Below are 21,539 nucleotides of genomic sequence, written 5' to 3'. Positions count from 1 at the left end.
ATAGAGTTACACTTTAATATTGCTCCAGGTTACATACTTGAAGCTACAAGTCCTTCCCCTTCACGCTTTGCTGTTTTACTTGAGGATGTTGGCTCGTTGTGTATGTGTTCAATTTGCATGAGCAGTTTTTACGTGATGGAGTAAACATCAGCGTGATCTTTGAAGTTCGCTTGGTGAATGCTTTTCTAATTGGGGAAAGCTGTTAAAGTTTGATTTCAAGAGAAAAAGGAAGAGATAAGTCAATGAGCCTCTAAAAACAAAGCTCTTCTGTGGCTGCCACGGTCTGAATGTTGAAATCCTAACCCCCAAGGTGACAGTATTAGGAGATGGGGCCTGTGGAGGTGACCAGGCTCATGAATGGGGTTAGTGCTCATATAAAAGAGGCCTCAGAGAGACCTCTGCTCTCGTGCTGTGCCATGTGAGTTTGCAGTGAGTCCAGCTGTGAAGAAACAGGCCTTCACCAAATACTCTATCAGTCCCTGCCTTCATCTTGGACTTCCAGTTTCAGAACTGTGAGAATATGTTTCTGTGGCTTATGAGCCGCCCAGGATATGGTGTTTTCTTAATGCAGCCTGAACAGCCCAAGGCAGTGGCAGAGGGCATCAGTACACGGTACCCTGAGAGAACACGTTCGTAACCTTGACGAGGGGCTGGTGCTCTAAGTACGTAAGTAGCTCTTACAAGCCGATAAGGGAGATTATAACAACATGAAGTCAGTTCTTTAAATGGAAGCACTACCTGAATCAGTGCTCTAGGGGCCTTTAGAGCATAGTCTCTGTGGAAATGTGGTCCTGGAAGTATATATTCTCTTAATATCCCTGAAGTCATGGCATCCTCCAGTTCCAAGTCACATAGTGGTGTCACCCTCCATGGCTGCAGGGAAGTTTGTGATCACCTCATCCTGTCACAGTGTCACATCCTCTCTGACTGCTTCTGACCTTCACACTTTTTGGGAACCATTTCCTCAAAGGTGCTCCAAGCCATAATAAAACTTGGTTTTAAAATGCCTCTTTTTTCTTGCAGTAGATGTGAACTGTCATTTGCACACTTAGTGAAAGCACCCTGCAGACTGGGTTAATAGTAGAGAGAGGGATCCTGGTGCTGTAAAGCAAGGCTTGGCAAAGTTTTCTGTAAAAAGCTAGATAGTAACTATCTTGTGGGGATGGGGTGGGGCAGACCTCTGTTAAAGTTACTCTGCCATTGCTGTGCGACAGCAGCCAGAGTTGGCATGTACAAACTAGGCATAGCTGTTTTCCAGTCAGACATTATTGATTCTGCCTTTTTCTCCCGATTATAATAGCTATGTGTGTAGACAGGTTGAGCATCTCAAATCTGAAAATCCAAAATCTGAAACACTCCTGGTCCCAAGCATTTCAAATGAGGGATACTCAACCTGTATATAGAAATAAAAACTGCAGAAAAGTATATGGAAAAATAGCCATTCCACGTGTATCATTAATAAGTTAACCTTTATTAACATGTTGCCATATTTCCTTCCAGCATTTTTTAATGCCATATGCTCACTCTCAACCCACACCGTTTTTCTTTTCACAGAGTTGGTGTCAGAGTGCACACAGATCCTGCCAGTTACTTCCCCCAGAACATGTTGCGTTTCTGAGTAGAAACAGCCTAGCCATGGTTGGGGTGGAATGCGTACTACCTAGGAGGGCTGGCCGGTCTCAGAGCCTGGCAGTCTGGAGGGGTGGTGTGCTTGGCTAACTTGTCTTGATATTTTGCCCCCTTTTAAAGGTTTCCTGTCACTTTTATCTTCACAGAGTAGCAGGGTCAGATTGGGGAGTCAGAACCAAGAAAAATATCAGGAGTTTGACAAATTCCAGGCCTCTGTGTCTGTCTTGAGGATGCTCCACCTTCGTGCCTACTTTGTGGCATCGGTTGGAGATGCTCTGTAGCATAAGCTCTGCCCCAGGATGCAGAGGGACAGGGCAGAGTGGAGTCAGAGTGCTCACTGAGGACACGGGATATTCACTGATTGGAAGCCTGTGACATTTCATCCACGGATTGCTTTCCCAGGAGGTTGGCAATTTAGAAAGCACATTTTGGATGTGCTGTGAGGGTCAGCTTTAAGCTGGCTTGTGTTTCATGGCTGCCAAGTGAGCATGGAGAACACTGCCTCTCCCCACATTGAATGGAGATGTCTCTGAGGATGTCGTTTGCTGCCTGCAGCACCTGGTCTTGGAGTGTTGGGAGGTCAGGGGTGGGTGGGGTGTGCCTGTGAGACAGGGTGTCTGTAGAGGGATGTGGTGCCATTCAGTTCTATCAGGCTGCTTAACTGCTTGTGGTAGTGTTTGCATTGCACTGACTGGGTCAACTTGTGTAGTGATTACTTTGATAAAACAGTTAATTTTCAAGACAAATTTGTAATCTCCCATTGGTATTAATAATTCATAAGGTAAGTTTCCCTCCTTTGTCTGGCTCCCCAGCCCTCCCCCTGTACTGTTGGGATAAGATAAATGAAGCACCTGAGGTAAACAAGGTAGAATCAGTGTTCGCTTATTTCAGTGTAAAAGGTTTGTTTTGAAAAAAGGAATGATATTTGCTGCTATTTAAAATCTAGGTAATGTTTTATAGAGACTACTGACATATTTTGAGGTTGAGGATAATTAAAATGGGTTACTATTTTATTTCTCAGAGCTTATACTCGAAGGTCATGTACTGATTTTGACATTTAACTACACTGTTAAAATATCCAGACGGTAGTGCCTGTGGAGTCCCTCTGTGGGCACCTGTTGTGTATTGGCATCTTCATCTCTTCCGAACTCTTAGAAGGCTTTATTCTCCCCTTTTGGTCCTCGACAGATTTCTGCCCACCCAGCGGGGAAGAGGCCATCTTGCTGTCTTGTGTCATCTGCTTGTCTGTTTCCCTTTCTTGCTCTTCCTTCACCTTTTCTGCAGTCTTGCTCTTGCATTTCATGACTTCCTGGTCATTACGAGGAGCTAGGAAATGCCATGCATTGTCTGGGCATAAGTGGCTTAGTTCACTAAGTTTTCCCACAGTGCTATTTTGAGTTCACTGTCTTGCCTTAGTTAAAGTAGACATCTGGAGGGCCACTTTGCTCCAACTTTGTGAAAACACACCTTCTGGGTTTGCCATGCCCTGTGTCCACACACTGTGCCTCACCTGTGCCAGCGGTCTGGTTTGTCTGTACCCTGGGGGTCACAAGCAGAAAGGAGAGGAAACACCGGGAGGTCTTGCAGCTCCTAGGAAGCAGTTTGCTGGTCACTCAGCTGGAGATGCAAGGACTGCAGGTTGCTGCCAGTCGCTGGGTTGGTTTTGTGTAGCACATGTGCTTGTGTTGTCGGGTGAAACCTAAAGGCTCCATCCATTGCGTGTCTCGGGATCTTGATGTCTCCTCCTTAAGTGTCCTCCTCTGTTGGGAGCATACAGCAGTGTGAATTTGACTCTTCCCTGTTTTAAGTTGAATGAAATTAGACTGTGGCCTTTCAGAAGGTGGAGCTGCCTTCTGGGAGTGGGACCGGCTTCTCTAAATGGAATGTTTGTGGTAAGCTGTTCATTTCTTTTCATAATGGTTCACTGAAATAGCCACGACGGAGTCGGTGGGATAATTCAGCAGCTGGGCACTGAGTGCCACTGTGGGTCCCACACTGTCTCAGAAGCTCTAGAGATAAGGCCCACACTTGTCTGGTTCAGAACGTGCAGAGGACATGCATGTTCATGACAGAATTCCTGGTGCTGATGGAAGCCACGAAGAAAACAGAGTGAGGGGAGAGTGAGGGAATGGGAGAGGGTGGGAGAGCAGGGCTGCCGTGTGAGACTCAAAACCTGGGAGCACCTCTCTGGAGGCCCTTTTAGCTGAGGGTGTTGCCCTGTGAGTGTGGGAAGGACACCCAGGCAGAAGAGTGGTGGGCAAAGGCTCTGAGATGGAATTGAGCTTGCCTGCTGCAGGCTGGAGCCTGCAGTTGGTGAGTGACTGTGTGGGGGAAGGGCTGGAGGCCCCAGGGGTGGGTCTCCCAAGCTGCTGGCTCCTTACTGGGCTTCCTCTGTTCCAGGCGCTTTGAAAGGTATTGCCTTAGACATCCTCATAGCAGCTGTGGGAGATGGGACTGCCCACTTCTCTTTGTGGATAAGGAAACTGAGGCACAGGGGTTGGGTCTTTGTGAATGTGTTAGTCCCTTCTCACACTGCTATAGAGAACTGGCTGAGACTGGGTAATTTATAAAGGAAAAAAGTTTAATTTACTCACAGTGACACAGGGCTGGGGAGGTCCCAGGAAACTGAACAGTTGTGGCAAAAGGGGAAGCAAACACATCCTTCTTTACATGGCGGCAGGAAGGAGAAATGCAGAGCGAAGGGCAGGGAAGAGACCCTGGTTAAACCATCGGATCTTGTGAGAACTCACTGTCACGAGAAGAGCATGCGCCCGCATGATTCGGTTACCTCCCACTGGGCCCTCCCGTCACACGTGGGGTTTGTGGAAGTACAAGTCAAGATAACGGTTGGGGACACAGCCAAACCCTGTCAGCCACACAGGTGGCCTGTCACCAGCACCATGCTCTGCCCGGGACTCTGAGCCCCCTTCTGCGGGTTGACAGAGGTGTGGATTTTAGTCTAATGATGGCCAGAAGCTGCTGGAGGATTTTAAGCCTGATCTTTTACCCATATAAAATACGACCATTGCTGCTATGTGGAGAATGACTGTAGGTGAGCAAGATACTTTTCGCTGTCAGATTGCAGTGCTTGAGGTGTGTAAGGTGCGTCTATCCCCTGAGACTTGCGCGTGATGTGCCCCTCCCCCTCGGGCGGCCGGCTGCCGCTTGTGTGGCGGATCTGGTCAGCTGGCCGGCCCCTGGGACTTGTGTTTTGCTTCCTTCTTAGATCCCACTGTCTCCTTTCTCTTGACTGTGTGCTGTGCCCTGTGGGGTGACCCACGCAGCCCCTGCCTGCCACCTTTCACTGCCTGAACACCCCCGGGGAAGTTTCCCATCGGGTAGCGTCACGTCCAGGAGCCTAACCATGGTGAGTGGGACCCCGCGTGGGAGCCTTTGTCCTGCTCTTATCTCCCATCTGCTCTTGAGCTTTCTAGTCCAGGCGTGTCACATGATCTGAGATGTCCCTAGGTAGCATTTGCTCATTGGTTTGTTTATTTATATTTGAGACAGAGTTCACTCTTGTCGCCCAGACTGGAGTGCAATGGTGGATTTTGGCTCACTGCAACCTCCGCCTCCTGGGTTCAAGCGATTCTCCTGCCTCAGCCTCCCGCGTAGCTGGGACTACAGGCGCTTACCACCATGCCCCCCTAAATTTTGTATTTTTAATAGAGATGGGGCTTCACCATGTTGGCCAGGCTGGTCTCGAACTCCTGACCTCAGGTGATCTTACCCGCCTTGGCCTTCTGAAGTGCGGGGATTATAGGCATGAGCCACCACGCTCGGCTGATTGACTTACTTTATAAATAAGTGGCATGTATTCTGTGCTAGGCATGGTTCCAGTGACTTCACAGAATTAACTCATTTAAACCTGTAACAGTGCTGAGGAAGCGGGCATCACTTTAGGGGAGAAATGGAGGTATTGAGATGCCTGGGAACTGGGCCAGGGTCACACAGCTGGTGCATTGTGGCCGCGGCTGAGGCTGGGCCTGTTGTGATGTACTTCCTGTCTCTGTGCCTGTGTGCCTAGTGAAGAAACACACATGATGTTGTATTGTCGTCCTTTTGTCCCTCTACCCTCCAAGGAGTCTGCATTCTTCCTGTTGCAAACTGGTCAAGGCCCATTGGTCATTTTGGGAGCTGAGCTCAGGTGGGGTATGAGATGTGCTGTCAGTGGAGTCAGTGTGTTCCGCATGCGGCTGGAATCCAAGGAGCAGGTGTGTGCTCACTGAGAAGGGGAGGTCACACCCCCTGAGAATGTGTTCTCGGTATCCCTGAGCCATGTGGCTGGGTTTGCAGGCTCTCACACGGTAGTGCTGGCGGTCGCATTAGGCCCTGCTGCCCCGCTGCCGCTTCTCTGGACTAGCTCAGCTGACGACGCTTGTCCCTGGGACTGGGAAAACCGCTCACTAGCCTCAGACAGAGTGGCCCAGAGTGGGTAAAAGGCATGTCTTTCTGGGTATGAAATAGGTGTTATCTTGAATATATTAGGTCATGTGCATTTTTCAACATGCTGTTGAACAAGGATGTTTGAGGTTGGCCAGATGGTGGGAAAAAAGTGTTAAGAAGGGTATATGTTTTTATTTTCTAAAAGTCCTTGTGAAAAATGAAGCAGAGACAGTCATGACCAGTGAGTGGGAGCAGTGTGAAGCTTGAACTCGCACACAGTGTGATCCTGAGAACCCTGGAATTGCACACCGCCTCTGCTCCACGCACAGGGAATTCTGTGTTCACTCAGTGCCTGTCCTTTGACCTCCTTCCTCTCTCCTAAACTTCCTGTTTCTCAGCTTGACTAAGGCTAGCAAAGCAGGGCTCTTTGATCATCTTTTAGTCATCGCTTTTCTATTTTCATTTAAAAATAAAGCAAGAAAATGCCAACTGATTTTGTAGGGATGGGAAGTCCTCCTCTCTCTTCCTCTTGACAGGCGCTTGCCCTGAAGCATTCTTGAGTTCCTGAGGAGTTCCCTTGTGTCCTGGGAACCAGCAAGAGAATAGGTTCCCAGTGAGTAATTACAAAAACACAAAACCCTCAGTTCTTTTCAGACCATATTTAGATGTGCAGTCTACATTTAATGTGTTTTTAAAAATAACTTTCTTATCCAAAATATGTATTTTTGGCCAGATTTTTGTCAGTTTACCTTGTGTATGTTCTCTGGTAGTTTAGAGAAAGGGCGTGGTCTTCAGTTCAGAAGTGATATGGTGTTCCGATGGAATGTTCACTCTTGACTTTTAGGGAAGTTTTTAAGGTTAGATTGGGTGGTATCCACTTGGGATTCTGAGATGGGAGTGTTTTTTAAACATGCTGACCCCGGCGTCTCTCTGGAGAGTTTCTGACTGAGTTAGCTTGGTACTTAGCACTGTCCAGCTGGGCTTGGTGAGGAGTGCCAGCCATCTATCAGGGAGGCAGCTGCTGGTACCCACCCAGCTTGGAAAAGGCAGGGAGGAAGCCACACTTTTCTCTAACCGTCTCCTTGTAGAACTGGGCCAGCCCAGCTATGCCGAGAGTTTGAGGGGAAGATTAGTGTGGCAGCGACTGAGATCTTGAAGAAATGTTGGACCCGTCAGAAGGATTGTTCTTGTGGGTGTTCATTTGCACGAAAGGTCCACAGATAATGAGTGAAATGCTTTATTTTTCTCCTAGGCTACGGATGGTGAGTGGATGCTAGAGAGAGCCACTTAGTGTGCTGTCCCCCTTTTTTTTAGTTTTGAAAAATTTAAAAGTAACAGAAAATTTGGGAGACTAGAGTGTGGTAAACATCCGTGTGCCCTTCTCACAGATCACCAGCATTCTGAGTTCAAATGTCAAATGCCTGTTTCTGTTTTTTTTTTTTGTTTTTTTTGTTTTTTTCTTTGAGACAGAGTCTTGCTTTGTTGCCCAGGTTGGAGTACAGTAGTGCAGTCTCAGCTCACTGCAGCCTCTGCCTCCCGGGTTCAAGCGATTCTCGTGCCCATCTCTCCCAGCTAAATTTTTTTTGTTTGTTTTTAGTAGAGACAGGGTTTTATTGTGTTGATCAGGCTGGTCTTGAACTCCTGACCTCAGGTGATCTTCCCGCCTGGGCCACCTGAAGTGCTGGGATTACAGGAATGAGTCACTGCACTCGGCCTCAGATGCCTGTTTCTACTTTATTTTGCTAACTATTTAAGTCATGTTGTAGATCCCATGATCCTTACCTCTGAATACTTCAGCATGTATATCTTAAAAATAAGAACATTCTCCTACATAACCATGGTGTCATTATCACACCCAGAAATTTAACATTGTTGTATTGCCATATGCTATATCCTGTAATGTTATCCCTCGTGCAATCCATATTCAGATATCTGCAGTGGCCTCAAAGTGACGTTTATGGCTTTTCTTTTTGTTAAATGTAGGATCTGAACAAGGGTCATGCATTACATCTGGTTTGTCTCTAGTTTCTTTTCCTGTAGGGTCGTTTTTCCGCTTTTATCACTTTAACGTTAGGGTTTGACGCTTTTGGAGAATCTAGGCTTGTTAGTGTGTAGCATGGCCTGCAGTCCGGACATGATCTGGTTCGGGTTAGACATTTCTGACGTGAGCTCTGCATAGGTGATGCTCTGTACTTCCCACTGGGTCCCGGCGGAAGGCACTTACTGGTACTGGGCTCCGTCGCTGCTGGTGCCGCGTTTGGTCACTAGGTTAAAGTCATGTCCACCAGATCTCTGCTCTGAGGGTGCCTTTCCCTTTGTGCTTGATCCGTGGATGATATTTTAAAACACGTGACTCTTCTGCCCCCCAAACCTTTCACTGATGCTTCTAGCATCCACTGCAGATCCTTGCCTGAATTACTTCCTGTTGTGGTGGTTCAGGTGGTTCTCAGGCCCATTCATTTGAGGTTTTCTTTAGGGCCTCAGGCTCCTGTTGATGGGGCACTGGAGGGTGGTGGTGGGCATCTAAGCCAGGAAGTTGTGGTATGTGGGAGAGGAGAAAATGTTACTTTGCTTTCAAGAATCCAAAGATTCTATAACGTTTGTGAACTTAGTCATTTACTTCTGAGGTCTGTTTTACTTCTCTTGCAAGCTTTTCATTGCCAAACAAAAAATCAGTCTTTGACTCAGACTGAAGCCATGAACTGAACTTTATCCATGTGAGCTTCAGGAGTGAATAGAAAGAAGTTGATTGACAAGGAAGGAACACATACAGATAGGATGTTTTCCATTTTATGAGAAGTAATGGTGGAAATATAGAAGAGGTGGAAATGTAAGATTCTTTAAAAAATGCATAGCAGCAGCTTAGTAGTAACAGCTGCTGCTTCCAGAGGAGCTTCTCAGTACCAGAAGCCCCACAAGGCTATGTTGTAAGGCAGAGATAGTGATTGCATTACAGGAAGGAGAAACTGAGATGTAGAGAGGTTAAGGAAGATGCTCATTGTCTAACAATTACTAGGTGGCATAGTTGGTATTTGAATCCAGGTTTATGGTGATTTCAGAACTTCCAAATTGAGAATTAAAGATCAGCTCCAGCAAGAGAAGGGAGAGCAGCACAGTTGGTGGAAGATTATGGGCACCTGCAAGTTTAATCTTTATGGGGAACTACACGCTGTAGTGTCCATAATGTTCTGCATTTTGAGTTTTTAATATGTGTGTTTATATAGATAATATACATAATCTGTATCATGCAACTGGAAGGACAGTTAATTAAGATTTAAGATGTCTGATTGCAAAAATGTTAGTGTTCAAAAGCCCCCATCATTCTGGGCATGATGGGTAACTCAGTGAAGGCCTTTGAGTGAAGACTTACTACTTGGAAAATAAATTGAAGCAGGTGAATGGCAACTTTAAAATTTGAGTAGCTTCTGTCCTTGTTGTATTTGCTAATTGTTTATCTCTTAATGGTGAATTTATTCAAAACTCAAACTGTTCAACAACTTTATGGATTCTGTGTGTATTGGTTATAACGTGAAATGCATTTTTTAGTGTGGATCATGGTCAAGAGTTTGAACATTGATCACATGGGGGTCTTAGAAGGATCAGGACAAGGCAACTTTGGGATTGGTAAACTTGTGTATTAAGGGTTTCAGGTTGTCCCAACTTCAAATTTTACATCCTTTGCTGAGAGAAGACCTGGAAACCTACTTTTATCTTGTCTATGGCAGTTTATTGGAATCTTAGTTTAGAACTGGCCCCTGGAAGAGGTGGAGGTCATTTCGTAGGACTTGGAGCATGCCCAGAAAGAGATGGGACAGTTATGAGATCCTTTGGGGCATTTCTTAGATAGATCATGTTTTTTTTTTTCCCCAACAACTACAACTGGGGAGCATAGTCTGGATTTCATTGTGGTGGAGAACTTGGAGTATTTCTTCAGGTGCTGTTCATGAGTTTGCACTTGGTTCTGAGGAAGTGTCTTGAGCTGGGTGCCTTGCCCTGAGGGAGTGTACAGGTGACCAAGCTATCTGTGCCCCGAGGCATCGTGGGGCAGTGCACTGAAGGGGAAGGAACCCATGTAACCTGAATAGGGGGCAGCGTCTGTAAGTGCTTCAAGCGAGGTGCATCTGTCATGGGGTTGGGATTTAGAGAGGGGAAGAAACATTCCAGGTGGAAACAGGAAAGAGCTTCAGGTAGGAAGTGACCTTTGAAAGGCCAGAGGGGCCAGACATCATGCAGGTCATGCTGCTGCTTGGGTGGCCTGTGAGCTTTTCTGGTTGATGTGTTGAACTGAACCAACAAAGCGTTGTGGATTTGGTGAGCTGTCCTAAATGTGGAGTCAAGGGAAGTCTGAAGTGCCTGCAGCACTGTGCATGCTGACTGCTAGGGGATGGAATAACTTGAACCTGATGTTTGTTCAGAGGAAGCTGGGAGGGTTTTATTCACAAGAGTGGCCTTAATTCACAAGAATTAGAGACCGGGAGGGTGAGAACACCGCCGTTCTGGATCGCAGCAGTCTCGTTGGTCTTCATGGTGTGGAGCATGCTGGTGTGACGTCTCCATATGACAGGTCCCTGTTCGCCGGAGGGTTCAGGACTTCCTTGGGAAGCATTTCTGAGACCCCTTTTGTGTACCTGATGGAGCCTCCGTTTTCTCTGGCCACTTCCTTCCACGGGTGCTGAGTTGTTACTGCCCCGTGTGTCATGCAGTGGACCTTCAAGCTGCCTGTGGTGGTAAAAGCTTGTCTGCACAAAAGGCTTTTCTCCAGTGTGAGTCCGTCCGCCTTTAAGTCTTAGGAGCCCCAGAGGATGAGAAGGTCTTCCCACATCTTGTGCATCTCTGTTGCTTGGCTATGGGCATGGCTGGGCCTCTTAACAAAGGTGGCATGCCCAGGGGTGGGGGGAACACGGCCTGGGTTCTGACAAATACCAGGAACTTCAGCTTTGACAGAGTTGGCTGGGCTCTGATAAACTTGGAGACTGCACCCACCTTCTATCTCAGTGTGGTCGCTCTCAGCTCTGCCCCTGCCATCGGGAGACTTGGACTTGATGTTTAGAAAGCAGTTTTCGGGTTCAGAGAAATTGGGCCTAGCATCTGTAGGCTCATACAGATACGGTTCATGACCTCCAGTGGTTCGGCTTATATGATTTTTTGACTTTGCCATGGTGCAAAAGCAATACACATTCAGTAGAAACAGTGCTTCGAGTACCCATGCAGCCAGGTTTTCAGTATTCAGTACATCACACGAGCTGTTCAACAGTGTGTTATAAAATATGCGCTGTGTGAGGTGGTTTTGCCCGACTGTAAGCTAATGAGTGTTCTTTGCACACTTCAGGTAGCTAGACTGAGCTGTGATGTTGTGTAGGTGAATAAAATGTATTTTCACCTTAACAATATTTTCCAGTTTACAGTGGGTTTAATAGGATGTACCCCATTGTAAGTTGAGCATCTGGATGGACCTACAAGGTAGAAGCAAGGTGTAAATAGTCACGAGTTACAGGAAGGCAGATTGCTAGCAGTCACATTGCACGCATGCTATGCATTGTACTTGTGCTAGCAAGTTGTGTTAAATGGCGCTTATTTTGAAATACATATGCAGTGGGCATGTACTGGGAATTGGAAATTAAGTGGAGAAGGCAGACAGAGGTATAGAATTCTGTAGCATTCAGATGGAAGTATTGGCTCCTTTTTCTTTTTTTAAACAAAAATCTTCTCAGTGAAAATGTGGTTATAAGCTTATTTTTTTCTATTTCTCTCAGAAGCTGTCTGACAAATGTTTTGATTCTCTGGATGTTTTTTTATGGGGTCTACTCTCAGGTCTCCAACGTCATCGATGGCTTCGCCTCTTCTGATCGCTCAAACCTCCTTTGAACTTGTCTCTTCTAATCACTCAAACCTTTGAACTTTTCGTGTTGTCTGCTGAAAGTTACGTTTGCATAGCATCAGAGAGTGCCTAAACTACATGTACAGTGTCATTTTATCAATTGTTATAAGATCCTGTGGGTTTTTACCTGTAAGCCCCCTTCTAATCCATCTCTTCTCTTCCCCATTATGGCCTCCTTATGAGGGAGGGAGTTTAATATACTCGCCCTGTCTCTCACCTTCCCCACAGCCCCTCTAAATCCCAGTTTTTGCTAATTGTACCGTTTTATGATTTTCAGTTTTTTTAGTAGTCACCTTTTAACTGTATTTCTTGTATTTCTTGACTTGTTGTCTTAGACTTCTCTCCTGTGTAAAAGATGAGGAGCTCTGTAAGTCTCCACCAGGCCTTGTGGGGAAGGGTTGAGGGAGGTCACTTGCTTATGGCCGGGTGGGGGTGGGACTGCATTTTTTAACTCTCTCTGTGTGGTTGGGGTAGGATGGTGTTACGGCGTGACTCTGTCCGCACCCAAATCTCACCTTGAATTGTAATAATCCCCACCTGTCAAGGGTGGGACCAGGTGGAGATAATTGAATCATGGGCAGGTTTCCCCAGTGCCGTTCTCACGATTGTGAATTAGTTCTCACGAGATCTGATGGTTTTATAAGGGGCTTCCCCCTTTGCCTGGCACTCTCTTGCTTGCTGTCCTGTGAAGAGGTGTCTTCTGCCGTGATTGTAATTTCCCTGAGGCCTCCCCAGCTATGTGTAACTGTGAGCCAGCTAAACCTCTTTTCTTTATAAATTACCCAGCCTTGGGTATTTCTTCATAGCAGCGTGAGAACGGACTAATACAGATGGTTATTGTGAAGTTTTTTGACCTGCTAGGCTGCCCTGTCCTGGTCCTTTAGCTAGAGAGGATAGGTTTTTCTTGAGGCTTTTCGTCGGCACCTGTTGGGGTTGCTGGGTTGCTGGCTTGTTGGGCACTCAGTTTGGAGCATTTGAGGCAAAAAGAGAACCCAGAGAACCTGCTGGCATGGTTCCCGGCCCTGAAACCCTGAGCCGGTCTGCCTTCTCTCTCACGTCCACGTTTTGTAGGCAGCATCCAGGTCTTTTAGCTGCACTCAGCTGGAGGGAGGGGGAGATGCATCTTCTCCATCTTTTTGGGAGTCATAGGCCAGTTCTGTTTGTGCTGTGCTGTTATTTCCTATCAGGTGTGGCCTTGATGGGTTCTTCCTGTTTGTGAATAAAAGCCCAGTTGACTGGCATCAGAGTGGAGGGGACCGTGCAGTCCCGTTTGTGGGTTACCGGCCCCGTGGGCTTCACTGGGCAGGTGGTGTGTCTGGGAGCAGGTGGGGAGAATTGGATGGAAGGCTCTAGAAGCAGCTCCACGAGCAGAGCTGAGGGAGACACTTTCTCTGCACCTGTTTCCTGTGTCACACTTCAGATAGGGGATAGTCCAGGCTGGCGTGAAGCTCCCGGGGGATTTCGCTTCTGGGTAGAATTGTCTTTGTTTTTTTTCTCAGAGACTGTTGTGTGGGCCTAGTGGTGCGTCAGGTTCCAGTTAGAATCCAGTGCAGGCAGCAGGCTTCTTTTTAATTAGAGTGGGTCAAGTTCACCTCTGGTTAGACTCAGTGCAGGCAGCAGTTTCTCTTTAATTAGAGAGGGGTCTGGGTGCCGGGCTTCCCATCAGGAAGAAGGGGCTGTCATGCTGAAGTCCGTCGTGTGTCCCCTTCCTGTGTTAGAAAACTGTCTTTGGTGCTCCTGGGGCTGCCCTACAAGTGCTGCTCAGAACTGTTAGGTTGTTCAGATTCCATTTGCGTCCTGTCCCCAGGAATCTCCTCAGACCCTATTTAGACTGCTCATAGACTTTCCCTTCCTTTTTTGCACTAAGCGGGTTCTTTCTCTGTTAATTTTTAAAAGCTTTTTCTTTCTGCCATTTCGGCGGCACCTTGGGAGGGATGGGAGTTAGATAGGTGTTTGTAGTTGGCCATCTTGAGAAACTTCTCAAACCTGGAGTGTTGTAACTGCTTGAGTTTTGAAGTTAATGGAATGGGCGTATTGCCTTTATAGCTGTCAATGTTACTGCTTCACTTACTTGTTAGCCCAAGCTGGTGTCTTGCATCTGCGCAGATCCTTCTTTGTGGTATGTGTTCACTTTCTGGCGACAGCCAGGCTGTTCTTTGCAGGCGTGTGCTCCTAGCAGTTGAAGACAGAAGTCTGGGGGCCTGTGTGGGCTGTATGGGCTGCTGTGTGTGTGCCCTGAGTTGTGTCTGAGGCCACCCCTGCTCCCCGAGTGCCGCCTGGTCTGCCTGCACGATCGCGGTGGGACTCCACTGTTCCCTGGTGTCCCTGGTCTGCCCGCACGATCGCGGTGGGACTCCACTGTTCCCTGGTGTCCCTGGTCTGCCCGCACGATCGCGGTGGGACTCCACTGTTCCCTGGTGTCCCTGGTCTGCCCGCACGATCGCGGTGGGACTCCACTGTTCCCTGGTGTCCCTGGTCTGCCTGCCTGATCGCGGTGGGACTCCACTGTTCCCTGGTGTCCCTGGTCTGCCTGCACGATCGCGGTGGGACTCCACTGTTCCCTGGTGTCCCTGGTCTGCCCGCCTGATCGCGGTGGGACTCCACTGTTCCCTGGTGTCCCTGGTCTGCCCGCACGATCGCGGTGGGACTCCACTGTTCCCTGGTGTCCCTGATCTGCCCGCACGATCGCGGTGGGACTCCACTGTTCCCTGGTGTCCCTGGTCTGCCTGCCTGATCGCGGTGGGACTCCACTGTTCCCTGGTGCCCTTTCCTGGCTGGCAGTGTGGTGCTGTGGGCAGAGCCAGGCTGGTGGGCTCCCATCTTGGTTCTGCTTTTGTAACGTGTGTCACACTGTCTTTTGGGAGCTCGTGTGTGTGTGGTGTGTGTGTTTTCTGCCTGTAAGATAAACTGGCATGCAGTCTACACTGTGAGGTGCGGGCTGAGTGCGGGCCAGCACAGCACGCTGTGGTCCTAGCCAGGGAGGTGCCCTTCCTTTCCCCTGCCTGGTAGGGCTGCCCTTCCCTGCCTCGTGGGGAGGTTGCTCCTGGCCTGCAGAAGGCAGAGAGCATCTTGGCAGGGTGAGCCCTGCCTGCCTTTCCGTTGCTGTGCTCCTGCCTCCCGGTTCGGCTCCTGCCTCCCCTTCCTGGAAACTACCTGAAATACTTGGTTACTTCTTTTTTGAAGCCGTGTTCTCTGTCCTAGTGTTTGGGTGTTGATACAGTGGAATCCACAAATTCTCATTTTAAAGTGAAATAAATCATTTGGGTGCATGTTGGGTGAAAGTGCCGTAATGGATAGCATTCATCATCAGACTTTAATTTTATCCCTGGGGTGTAGGAGTAGGTGGGATTAAGTGCAAAATCTACAGAAGCAGGGAAGGCGAAAACATACTGCTGGATTTCTGTTTTTCACATGTCCCCAGCAATATGGACCATTTGCATTAAACTTTTAATAGCAACACTTATTTAAGATTCATTTTTTACTCTTGCTCTGAAATCACAAATTCCATTTGACAGTGATAGGACAAAATTATATTTTTAAACTTTGCAAACCACACTCCAGAGCTGTGCCAAAAATAACATTTCTTGTGTGAAGAATAACTTCCTCATCAAGTCACTGGAGGAGGCGAGCTGACTGGTGGCGATGTAGACCACTAAAGCTTCAGTGAGCCCAGAAAGCGTGCGCTCCACAGTGCAGAGACCTCTCTGTCAGTATTGAGATGGTGGAAAGTGAGGAGAGGCAAAAAGATGACTACTGCTTCCCCCATTCCCTGGTCTGGTTTTTGGGGTCTACATAGAGGTGCATCAGCCAGCGCTACCATGGAGGCAGGAGGCATTCTTTCTGCTTTTGTGTCAGTGCTGACGGGGTTGAAGAAGGTTGCCGTGCTTGTTGGTGAGGGTCTTGCGAGGGTGGTGTGAAAGCAGCTGGGCTGGAGTAGAGCTGGTCACCATGTGTCCTTTTGCCTGGGATCCCCTTTGTTTACATTTGTGTGGCCCTAGTGCTACAGTGATGTCACTTAGCTCTGGGGGACTGTCTGAAATTTTGTGCTGTAAATTATTAATACATGTTTATGTGTGGGTCTGTTAGAATGCTGTGTCCGTTATTGTTGGCTCCTTGCACAGCTCTCCTTGTTCTGCCTCACTGGCTGTGAAATTGGCTCATGTGGTGGGCTCTGGGTCCAGCCAGATGCATCTGAGGTGTTGACCTGGTGGTATGGGCCTGGGGCTGCCAGGGGACCTGTTGCCTGATGAGGGAGACCATTCCTGAAAGTGTAGCGCACACTCAGGAGAGTAGGAAAGGCGGAGAAAGCCTCCTGGTTCTGAGCCTCTGGCTCTTGCTATTCTTGACTTGTTTGTTGTGTGAACCTTTTTTTGTTTAAGCCAATTTGAGTTGGGTTTACTTACTCGTAGTGGAAAGGTTCTGACACAGGATCTTTATTATATGAAGTGTTTTCATAATGTACATTGTGTTATACATTATGACGTATCACACAATCTTGCGATGTAGCTTGCTTTGCCATTTTTATTATGTGGAGGATATTCCTGAATTTCTACACTTGCTATGAATTTGGAGGCAGGGTGAGGCAAAGTCACTAATATCAGGGTATCAGTAGGGGAGCTTTTCAAATCTCAAACATTGAAGTGTTCTTCTGTGACCTGTTTCTTCAAGTTGTGTCTGCTCTGCAGAGTGGCTGTGACATCTGACATCCAGTGTGAAGGTGTGGTCACTCAGCTGGAACAGAAAAACCTAGCACCCTGAGAGTGGGTGGATCTGCTGGTGATTTTTCAAGCAATGTCTTCCCGTTTTTGGACGCTCCTCCCTTCTGTAGGTGGAGCCTTGTTCGCTTTTCCTTGAGTACAGGTGGGGCTGACGACTCATTTCTAATGAACAGAGCACGGCCTGCCTGACTGCTGAGGCTAGCTTATAGGATTCCTGAAGCTGCAGGCCCTGGCTTCCTTTCTGCGTGTGCCCTGGGGTCACTCACTCTGTGGAGTGCGTTGTCCATGCTCTGAGGACTCAGGAACTGAGGGCTCCTGCTCACAGCCACGCCGTGGAGCTGTCTTGGTAGCACCTCCTCAGTCCCGGCAAGGCCTCAAGGATGCCAGAATCCTGCAGCTCCAGCTGACGTCTCAACGACCTCCCGTGAGACCCAGAGCCACATTCACCCAGCTAAGCTGCCCTGAACGCTGACACGCAGAAACTGAGATAACAGATGCTTGTCGTTTGGGCCACTGAGTTTCAGAGTGAGTTGCCTGTAGAAATGGATGAGCAGCATCTGTGCATGCAGGCAAAGGGTGGAGCCAAGCGCATGTCTGTGAGAGTCCGCTGCCATCCATCCTTTCCCTGCCTGCCGTCCTCCTACATGGTGCTGGATCAGCCGAGAGAATCAGCAGCCGAGAGGCTTCTGTGAAAGAATGTGCTCCTTCAAGGACGACTTGCATTTGTGTCTTTTTTTTCTTGGAGATTTCTGTAAAACAGCAGCCGTTAGCAGTTATGTGATTACTACGTTTAGAATTTGGGAAGAAAGGGAAAACCTTGTTTGCCATGGAATAAGTACTCTGTTGATAAGTATTCCTTATTTTGAATAATGGAGAATTCTCTGTGTCTTAGTCAGCTAAGAGTTATTCACTTTTATGTTGTGTTAAAATGATAAAAGTTACTCTCAGTGACCTGACTGCTTCACTTAATGAGTTTTGTTTTTGTTTTTGCAAGATGCATTTCCTCTCTTTCAGGAATAAGTTCTGTTGGGGAAAATATGGAATATGGACATGTTGCCACCTCTTGCTAGATGATGGCGTGTTAATAAACCGTTCCTACATCTCAGCATTTTACAGCCCCCAAAGGTTTATTATGTCAGTATCTGTTAGCTGCAGATAAGGTGTTGCTCTGCTCCAAGTGTCTTCTTTTGTCAGCATCCAGGCTGATAGAATAGCTCCATTTTGAGCCTTGCCATTCTCATTTAAGGGAAAAGGATGGGAGGTTGGCTGGAACACCTGAAGGCTCCCAAGCCTTCTGCTTAGAACCAGTGTGCGTCCTTTCTGCTCAGAGCTGGTGTCTGCCTCTTCTGTCATATTGTGTCCGGAATTGGTTCCTTCTGGTGGGTTCTTGGTCTCCCTGACTTCAAGAATGAAGCCGCGGACCCTCGCGGTGAATGTTACAGTTCTTAAAGATGGTGTTTCTGGAGTTTGTTCCTTCAGATGTTCAGATGTGTCTGGAGTTTCTTCCTTTCGGTGGGTTCGTGGTCTCGCTGACTTCAGGAGTGAAGGAAGCTGCAGACTTTCACAGTGAGTGTCACAGCTCTTAAAGGTGGCGCATCCAGAGTTGTTTGTTCCTCTGGGTGGGTTCGTGATCTTGCTGACTTCAGGAATGAAGCCGCAGACCCTCGCGGTGAGTACCAAAGAGTACCCAAAGAGTGAGCAACAGCAAGATTTATTGTGAAGAGCAAAAGAAGAAAGCTTCCACAGCGTGGAAGGGACCTGAGTGGGTTGCCGCTGCTGGCTCGGGTGGCCAACTTTTATTCCCTTATTTGGCCCCACCCGTGTGCTTCTGATTGTTTCATTTTCCAGAGTGCTGATTGGCGCGTTTTTACAGAGTGCTGATTGTTGCTTTTATAAACCTTTAGCTAGACACAGAGCACTGATTGGTTTGTTTTTACAGAGTGCTGATAGGTGTGTTTATAAATCTTTAGCTAGACACAGAGTGCTGATTGGTGTGTTTACAATCCTTTAGCTAGATAGAAAAGTTCTCCAAGTCCCCACCTGAGCCAGAAACCCAGCCGGCTTCACCTCTCAATATCTCATTGGCCAGAGAAAGTCGTGTGGCCAGGCCTGCCCCAGCCTGTAGGAAGCTGATGGATATCACTGGGCCCGATGCAGACTCTTCCTTGAAGGGCAGGGGGAGTGAATGAAAGCAGCCGTACTGTCTGCTGCAGTGAGCCTGGGTTAGAGAGGTGGAGGAAGTTGGAACGTAGTGTACTGAATGTGAAAATTTTAGGTTGGGTCGATATCAGCTCTTAGAACTTGTGCCTGTTGAAACCTTCTTATTTTACAATTATACTCTTTTTGATTGAAGCTATCCTGGAAACCACTGTGGATATTTCTGCTAATAGTCGTCCTCTGGCCAGAGGTTTTCATATTTGGGAGCAGGGGTGACTATAAGCTCCCTGATGTTGCCTGTGCATACACGTAGGGTCACCCTAAGGGCCTTAGCCTGCCAGATGGATGCTGGTGACCAGCCAATCCCTGTCTTCCTCATGTCCAAATGTGTCCTCCTTTTGTCAGGTGTTAGTTCAGGAACTAAACTTAAAAATAAATGTGGCTGCTTTGGTGTAACCATAAAATGAGGAATATGCCAAAATCGAATTCCTTTGGAGGCATGCCAAAAATTAAGGCTGGAAGTTGAGTCTGGGCCAGATTGTAGAGCCTTCGATGACTGGTTCCAGCACCTTTGGCTTCAGTTTCTTCTGTGGGGTTAGGAGTCAGAGAGCTGGGTGCCCAGGAATAATCAGCCTGGGCCTAGAGACTGGACAGCAGTGGGGAAGGGATACCAGACAGCGAACTCCTGATACGCCTGTTATGGATGGTGGCCTTAGGTCCACATTTGCATGGGCTCACCCCTCTTCCTTTTTTCTGCTCCAAAGTCTGTGCCTCCATTGGGAGCACACACAGTCGTCACCCTCTCTGAGAAGCCCTTTCTGACTCACGTGGCAGGTGCTTGCTTTCTGCCACCATGGACTACTCGATGACTCCTCCTCCTCTTCCTCAACACCCAGGGCGACTTTTCCCTACCGTCTTTCTGTGTCTGTGGACATCACCTCTCTCGGCCCCCTAGGTGGGAGGGGTCCTGACCAGCCTTGGGCAGCGGCCTCTCTGGGGAGAGCCCAGTGCCCTCCCTGCTGTGTCCTTCATCTTCCTCCTGGTCATCTCCAAGCCGAGCCTCCTTTCTCTGGAACCACATGTGGGAGATGCAGTTCCGGGACAGAGGGGTGAATGCCCACTCGCCTTAACTCATTTTTTTTTTCTCTTGTCCTATAGCCAGCTGCTGAGTTCCTCACTGCGCACCTTCACCCTTCTCTCATTTTCTGTTCAGCCAGCTCTCTTGACCCTGGTCCTTCTTGCTCAAAATCATGTCTTTTTTTTTTTTTTTTTTTTTTTTTTAAACAATACACTGTGTCAGAGGAATCCTTGAGTTTTACAACTGGAAGTGACTTTAGAGGTTAGCTGATACAGCTTCTCTCCCTTCCCAGGTGAGGAACGGGACAGCCACAGCTGTGTGGAGACTTGTCCACCCTGCAGCTACCAACTGTTTAGGGATGGATGCCCTCTCTTGGGTACTGAGTGGCCACATCCATGTTTGTCTGGGATGGTCTTGCTTTGTGTCCCTGGTCCCAGGTCAATTTCTGACAGTGCTCCCTTTTTCTCTCAGCAGATATGGACGGCTGGTGAACTGCATGAGTGTCCTGCGTGGACTGCCGTCGTCCTGTGGGCTTCAAACCTTATGGTGTCTTCTGTGCCGTCCTTGTGTTAAAACCCCCCCTTTTTCCCCATCAAGTTTGTTGTCAAATTGTATCTCATGTAAGGATAGCCAAGACCGGCCAGTGTTATAAAAACAAAAACCATTCCAAAGGAAAACAGCTAAGTCTTCATTAGTATCTCTTGGTATTGGCTGGGTTATCGATGCATTCTTTTGTCTGTGAAGATAATTTTAACCCTCTCTATGGATTATGTAATTCTAGGTTTTTCCCTAAACTGAGGAATAGGATGGATATGCTTGTGAGAAAAACGGGTTTGAGAGTTCCTCATGGGTGTTGAGTGTTACAGTCACTCAGGACATTATTACTAGTGGACTGCCTGTGCCCTGCCTTGAATTTAGCGATGCTTTAAAAGAAAAATTGCTGTGATACTTTAGGAAGATTATAGCAGTCCTTTCTTTGATTCAAGGGGAATGGCATACTGTTGATCAAAGTTCATTCCCACAGGTTGCAGGCCTAAGGGCACTCCATTTGCAGTCTGTAGAAGTGGAGGGGAGTCTGGAGGATCCCACAGTGGGTGCCCGGGACCTAGACAAGAACTGTGTGTGGGTGGCCTGTGTGCTGCTGCCTCCACAGTGCACCTGTGTCAGAGTGCACCTGGGGGGCCTGCTGTAGACCTGGTGGCCAAGGTGCCCCCTCCACATGGGAGAGGCAGGACCCTCCGCTCTGAGTCTGCGGCTTACATTTCTTTCCCTCCAGTTGCTGGTAGGCCCAGTCTACGCAGCCAGGGTCTTTGGAGGAAGGGTGTTGGCGGTGTGTTGGGTCAGCACCCCTTCCTGCTGCTCTGAGGTCTGTGGGGTTTCTGTCTGCCCTGCATGAGCCCCCCTGGCCAGGCCTGCTGCCGAGGCTCATGTTCCTCACACTCATCTTCACGGGCAGTGCTGTTTGGTTTTGTGATTATGCATTGTCCATACTCTATTAAAAATGGCCTTAAGCTGGTCATGATGACCACTAGAGGTTACAGTGTGAAATGGTGCTAGGCTGTTCATTGTTGTGTAGACAGTGTGGGGAGTGACAGTTCTGCATCTGTGGCCTGAGAATTCAGGGGAGGGAGAGGCAGGACAGTCAGGGTGCTGGCACAGCTCCCCAGAGTCCCGAGTGAGCCCCCAGAGCAGG

General features: G+C 48.1%; 1 protein-coding gene across 21 annotated transcripts in view; it reads left to right on the top strand.

Annotated features, from left to right (window-relative positions):
• The window catches only part of ARHGEF7 (Rho guanine nucleotide exchange factor 7), a 181,657-nt gene that overhangs the window by 54,409 nt on the left and 105,709 nt on the right, over nucleotides 1–21,539 (top strand). The window contains exon 1 of one of the 21 annotated variants that reach the window (XM_033177235.1): nucleotides 5,757–5,776. The exons of 19 other annotated variants lie outside the window; for them this stretch is intronic. The gene's annotated coding sequence lies outside the window, so the exon portion shown is untranslated. Of the gene's footprint in view, nucleotides 1–5,756; nucleotides 5,777–16,803; nucleotides 17,137–21,539 lie in introns of those variants that run through there. One more of the 21 variants, XM_033177234.1, reaches the window with a different exon arrangement.

The sequence above is a fragment of the Trachypithecus francoisi genome, unplaced genomic scaffold (assembly GCF_009764315.1).
Source record: "Trachypithecus francoisi isolate TF-2019V2 unplaced genomic scaffold, Tfra_2.0 Lachesis_group18, whole genome shotgun sequence".
Lineage (NCBI taxonomy): Eukaryota > Metazoa > Chordata > Mammalia > Primates > Cercopithecidae > Trachypithecus > Trachypithecus francoisi.
The sequence above is the reverse complement of the archived record's forward strand: the minus strand, read 5'-3'. Positions and strand labels throughout refer to the sequence as shown.